Here is a 6,320-nt window from a genome sequence, read left to right as displayed (position 1 = left end):
CTTGTGCATTGTTAGAACCAGGAGAAACTTTCTGAGTCCCGCTGTAAGCTTTTCCTTTCGCAAAAAGGAAACTGAATCCCAGTGTGAGAAGAGTACTTGCTTCCAGGACGTCCCATGTCTAGACAGAGTTAGCATGAGAGCTCATGGGTGGGTGACTCCCAGCGCAGCCTTCTTTTGACTGTTCCCGCTGCCTCTCTCACTTTAGACAAGAACGCTAACAACATAGCAGTGTGAAGGTGATAAGGGCTCAGAGACCACAAAGTGCTCTGGGCCTCGGTGGCCAGAGGGACTCAATAACGTGTGGAATGTAGATAAGCAGGAGGTGGCACCTGGGGAGGAGCCTTAAAGGACAGATAGGTTGAACGTTGGAGTCGGGTATAGGTAGGCATGCTAGGTAGGGGTGACGGATAAACGGTGGTGTGGAGACTGGAAAACACAGGGACACATCCATCTGAGGAAGAGCAAGCTCCCCCCACCCCCAGCCCCCACCTCCACCCGCCCGCTTGGCTGGAGAGCTTGTCGGTGGGGGAAGTAGCTGGGAATTGAGAAGTGCCAAAGTATATTTCATGCTAAGATGAAATACACAGCGTGAGCGTGCACTCTTAACTAAGACTGTATTTTCCACCCTCAGAAGGTGGCAGATGTTAACTCAGCTTCTGGTAGGAAAAACAGAGGCACAAAAAGTTAACACACGGGTTAACTCACCAGGTACAAATTCTTCCTCTCTCCCTTCCTCAGAGACAGCGGATAGGTATAATGGCCTGATATTTACAAATTGATTTTAGGGGGAGGGAGGGAGAGAAAGTGGGTGGCGGACATCAATTTGTTGTTTCACTTACTGATGCATCCATTGGTTGATTCTTGTATGTGTCCTGACTGCGGATCGAACTGGCAACCTCGAACCAACTGAACTACCCGGCCAGGGCCAAGGCCAGTGCCTGATTTCTCTCACCACATTCCTACCATTGTCCCTTTGGGTCCTTCATGTGGTTCCACGTATGCACAAATCCACAGAAGCCATGGGTGCTGGGTTAGAGCAAAAGTTGCTCACTCTGGGAAGCCTTCGCTTCTCTGTCTCCCCCTGTGCCGTGTCTCCCCCAGACCCACCCAGACCTCCGTGGCTGCCTCTGGGTCTCAGAGGCCCTGGGCTCTTCTGGAGGATTGGCGACTGGAGCGGTTGGCCAGGAGGTGTTTAGCTGTCCCACAGAGACCCTGGAGGCAGTCGAGCAGAGAGATCCTCTCGGAAGAGCTTTTGAATAAATGAAGTGGTTCTGAATGGCCCTGTTGTCGAAATGATTGCACTTGTCAAAACAAATCGGTGTGTCAGGGAGCTGCGTTGGAAGACACGATATCTGAGAGGTACCGGAGTCTTGGTGCTACGTACCTGGACCCTGGTCCTGTGGTTTTAGCCTGACTTAATTTGTAAAAAAATAAATGAAATAAAATAAAATAAAGGAAAGGCATTTTCTCTTGTTGTATGTGTCTTATTTTTGTTGGTGATGAAAAGATGAGGAAGTTAGCACCTATTTTTTTGGGGTTTTTTTGGAATGAAACAAAAGTTTCACCAGCAAGTAGAGAAGGGGCCTGGGAGGTTTGAAGATAAGATGTGAAGCCGCTGTCGAAGGGATAGGAGAGTAAGACTCGGATAGTTAGGGACAGATTGCTTAGCAGGAATGAGTGCCTGTTCAGGTCTGTGACTCTGAATCGAGAGCAAAGCCAGTTTTGCTGTGTGACGTTCTCCGGCCGCATGTGTCCGCCGTGGGGAATGCAGAGGTTGAGTCCTGTTGAGCGAGCTTGGAAGGAGAGGGGGGCCAGGGAGCAACTCCACGATGGACCACGCACTCTGTGATGCTCATGGGAGACACAGATGTCAGCAACGGGGATTTCTCTCTCCAGCCTCCTTCAGTGTTAGATGAGCGCGAAGGCGCTTGCCCAAGCAGCAGTGGTGACACCCAGTGACCACTCCTTGAAGTGTAGCCTCTTGGTTGTAGGTGGTGAGCAGACCCTGAAGCAGCCTGGTATGAAATAACCAGGGGGTGTTCTGCTCCACCTGGGAAGCACTCAGCCCTCTCCGGTTCCCTCCACAGTTGTCTCTCGCAGGATTCTGTCCCGCTGGCCCTGAACTCTCTATGGGGATGGAGAGGCTGCTGCTCAGCTGGGTCACTGGAAGCGGAGGTCGGGCACGGAAGGCAATCTGGGGGCTGTTAGCTCAGACCTGGGCTTCTCGGCTTGATTCCTGCTGTCCTGGGGTCTAGGACAAGCAACCTAGGATGGCTTTGGGCACTAGGATGGGTTTTTTTAAAATACATTTTCATTATTGATTTCAGAGAGGAAGGGAGAGGGAGAGAGATAGAAACATCAGTGATGAGCCCAGATGGCATGGCTCAGTGGTTGAGCATCAACCAATGAACCAGGAGGTCAGGGTTGATTCCCAGTCAGGGCATATGCCCTGGTTGTGGGCTCAATCCCCCGTGTGAGGCGTGCAGGAGGCAGCCGATCAATGATTTCTCTCATCATTGATGTTTTTCTCTCTCTCCCCCAGCCTCCCTTCCTCTCTGAAATCAATAAAAATATATATTAAAAAAATAATGTGCATGAGAATGTTTCTTACTCTGACATGGTGCTTGCTTTCAGGGGTTAGTATTAGATATTTACACCAAGGTAGACGTCATACATTTTAAGGAGAAAGAAAAGAATTTTAATGGCAATGAAATTCCATCAGAGGCAGGGAACTCCTGGTCACTGGGGGCTCCACCAGAGGCAAGGCGACAGCCGATGTCCTTTCCTGGGCTGAGGGCGCAGAGGGAGGAGGGTGTAAGGAGCACACAGCCGGGGCTTGGAGTCCGACAGACTTAGCGTCACACCAGCTCTGCCAGTTACTAGCGGTGGCTCCTCTGGCAGGTCGCTGAACCTCCCAGATCCTCCGTGTACCTGCATGAAGAGCCAATAACGCCTACCTCCCAGAGCTGGTGAGACCCCTGGGACATAGTAAAACTCATTAATTCAGGTCATTCAAAATCAAATATTTGGGGCACATATTATGGGCTAGGGCAGGGGTGGGTAAACTTTTTGACTCGAGGGCCACAATGGGTTCTTAAACTGGACCGGAGGGCCGGAACAAAAGCATGGATGGAGTGTTTGTGTGAACTAATATAAATTCAAAGTAAACATCATTACATAAAAGGGTTCGGTCTTTTTTTTTTTTTTAGTTTTATTCATTTCAAACGGGCCGGATCCGGCCCGCGGGCCGTAGTTTGCCCACGGCTGGGCTGGGCACTGTGCTAGGTGCTGGGTGACATTGCAGACATTCAGGCAGACAGTTCTAGTTCAGACCCCACTTACTAGCTGTAGAAACGTATTTCACTGCTTTGAGCCCCAGCGGCCTCATAGGTCAAGCAAGGGAGAATAACGCCTGTACTAAGGGATTATTGTCATAATTATGGGCTCCATACAAAGTACTCAGCATAGTACTCCTGGCACATAAAAAGTCTAAGAAGTGGCAGTAACTGTGATGAATACAACCATGTTGAAACATTAAAAGGAGGGGGTGCTGGTGGGCCTCATTTAAAGCTGGAGACCGAAATGACTTTTCCTTATTGAGAACATTAAATCCATTCTTGAAATAGCCTCACCTGCATTAAATAAAATATGGGATGCTCTGACCAGGTGGCTAAGTTGGTTGGAGCGTTGTCCTGTACACCGAAAGGTTGTGGGTTCAGTTCCAGGTCAGGGCACATATCCAGGTTGCAGGTTTGATCCCCGGTTGGGGTGTGTACAGGAGGCAACCGATCGATTTTTCTCTCTCATATCAATGTCTCCCTCTCTCCCTCTTCCTCTCTCTAAATAAATAAAATAAAATAAAATAAATGGAAACATAGCCTCTGGTGAGGATTTAAATGAATGAATGAATGAATGAATGAATAAATAAATTATGGGATGTTACTTTCCCTTATACACACCTGCTCACTACTCCCTAAATACTTAATGCAAGAGGGGCTCTGAAGAGGGGTGGTAAACTAGAATGGGCAAGACAGGAAGGCTGGGAAAACTGTCTTTAGAGCTCTTTCAGAAGTCTTTTGAAGATACTGTCTTTTTTCGAAAGTATAGTTTCCCTTGCTCTCCCTGATTGCCCAGGTGTAGGCACCCCAATGTCCCCTGGGGAAATCCCTGTTTATGGTCTCTGTGTCCATTGGACCAGCTGCCTTGACTTAGAGGAAATGCAAACTTGACCTTTGTCCCCAGTAGGGATCCTGGCCCCGCCCTGAGCTGCTAGCTGCAGCCCTTCTCCAGCCTTCTGTCTCCCAGCTTCCTGGTCTTGCCCCTCGCTCAGGCCAGACTCAGCCAGTTCTGAGAGTTCGCTGGCTTTCGCTCCAGCAAGGGGGACTGGCTTCCCGTGGTCTCTGTCTACACCCACAGCTCTGAGAAGGCTTGCTGGCCTGCCACAACCCCTCCCCAGCTGGCCTCTCTCCTTGGAAAGCCAAGCATTAGCCCAAAAAAGGGCCCGAACACAAAACAAGCACGCACTCACGGGCAAATCGGGGATTCAAAAATGTGACTCTTCCATTCAGGTCAACCTTCCTTTCTTTCCAATGCGGGTGCCTTATGCCTTGCCCTCTCAGCTTTTCTCCAGGAGCTTAACCCTCCGCCTCAGGCCTCCCATGGCTGCCACACCCCAGCAGGCTTCCGGGTGCTGGGAATGGGTCTAGAGGTCTATCCCCACTGTAGAATGACAGTGAAACAAAACTAAGCTTTATTGTCACTTCTTTCACAAGTGTTTAATGAGCACTTACTAAGTACCAGGCACTGTTCTAGATACTGCGGGTCCCTGTCCTCATGCAACTTATATTCAGGAAGAGGAGAAGGAATAAACAAACATGTAGTGCATTTTCAGGTGGTAATGAGGACGGTTAAAAAACACACATGAGGGCCAGGGGCCTGTGGATCACGGAGGTGCCAGAGTGATCAGGGAAGACTTCTCTGAGGAGGTGACTTTTAAGCAGGCACCTGAGCAAAGGGAGGGAGGGAGCCATAGGAATAATGGTGGCAAGGATTCCAGACAGAGGGCACAGCATGGCCCTGAGGTAGGGGGAGCTGGGCATGTTTGAGGACCGTCAAGGAAGCCCCCCTTTTTTCTGTGTCATACTGTAACGAGTACTTTGAAATTTTAATTGTGAGGGAATAGACATAACATAAACTTTACCATTTTAGCCACTTTAAAGTATACCGTTCACCCACATTAAGTCTATGTGCAACCATCACCACCATCCATCTCCAGCCCTTTTTTCCTCTTCCCAAACGTAAACTCTGTACCCATTAAAACTAACTCCCCATCCCCCTCTCCTCAGCCCCTGGCAGCCAACGTTCTACTTTCTCTGGGATGAGCACTTTAAATGCATCATCTCATTGAATCCTCAAAACCACTGTAGGCCATAGGTGTTACTGCCGTGCCCATTCCACAGATGGGGAAACTCAGGCGGAGGGAACTGCCGGAGGTCACTCAGCTCCTCTGTGGAGGAGGGGGACCTTCAATGGTTTTCCTGGCTCAGGCTCCTACCCGTAACCGCCCACCTGGAGGGGGTGAAGGATGCCACTCTGCTGCCCCTCTGACAGCCCAGAGGTGGCCCGGAGGGGTTAGCAAGGGTGACGAGCAGGTGAGAAGCTTTTCTTGCTGGAGCAGGAAGGTTTGTTGCACCTGACCGGCCCTATCTGTCCGGAAGGAAGGAAGGAAGGGACTGCTGCCCAGGGAGGCGGGTGGGGGTGGAGCTAGCAGTTTCCTGGCCTGCGGGTGATGGGCTTGGGTGCCAGGGAGTCCACTCCCTCCCTCACCACTTACAAACTGAGAGCTCGGTAAGTTCGCCTTCAAGCCGATTTCCTTCCTTGCAAACATCATCACGCTGACTGTCCAGGGTGGGTGAGAGGATCACATGAGATAAGGCACGTCAGACACCTAGTCAGTGTCTGGGACATAGTAGGTGCTCAACAAATGTTCACTCCTTGCCTGGACAGAGCAATGCGCACGGGCCAGGAACCAGCCTCTTCGCTCTTCCCTCCGGGCCATGCATGCATCCTGTTATCCCACTCAGAGGATGCTTACAAGCAGTCATCTCATTTTACAGACGAAGAAACCAAGGCACAAGGACGTGAAATAAACCGCCCACAGCTAGCGAGCGCGGCAGAGCCAGGATTTAAACCAGACAGTATGTAGCAAAGACGAGTCACACTGTGGAAACGGCTCGTGCTCCCCAGCCCCCGCTGGATGGCCAGCCTGGGTGGGGGCTCGGGGAGGCAGGGACCCTCCCCCTCCCCTCCAATCCGCCCGC

This window comes from Myotis brandtii, unplaced genomic scaffold, assembly GCF_000412655.1.
Source record: "Myotis brandtii unplaced genomic scaffold, ASM41265v1 scaffold523, whole genome shotgun sequence".
NCBI lineage: Eukaryota > Metazoa > Chordata > Mammalia > Chiroptera > Vespertilionidae > Myotis > Myotis brandtii.
Note: the sequence above shows the minus strand (reverse complement) of the source record.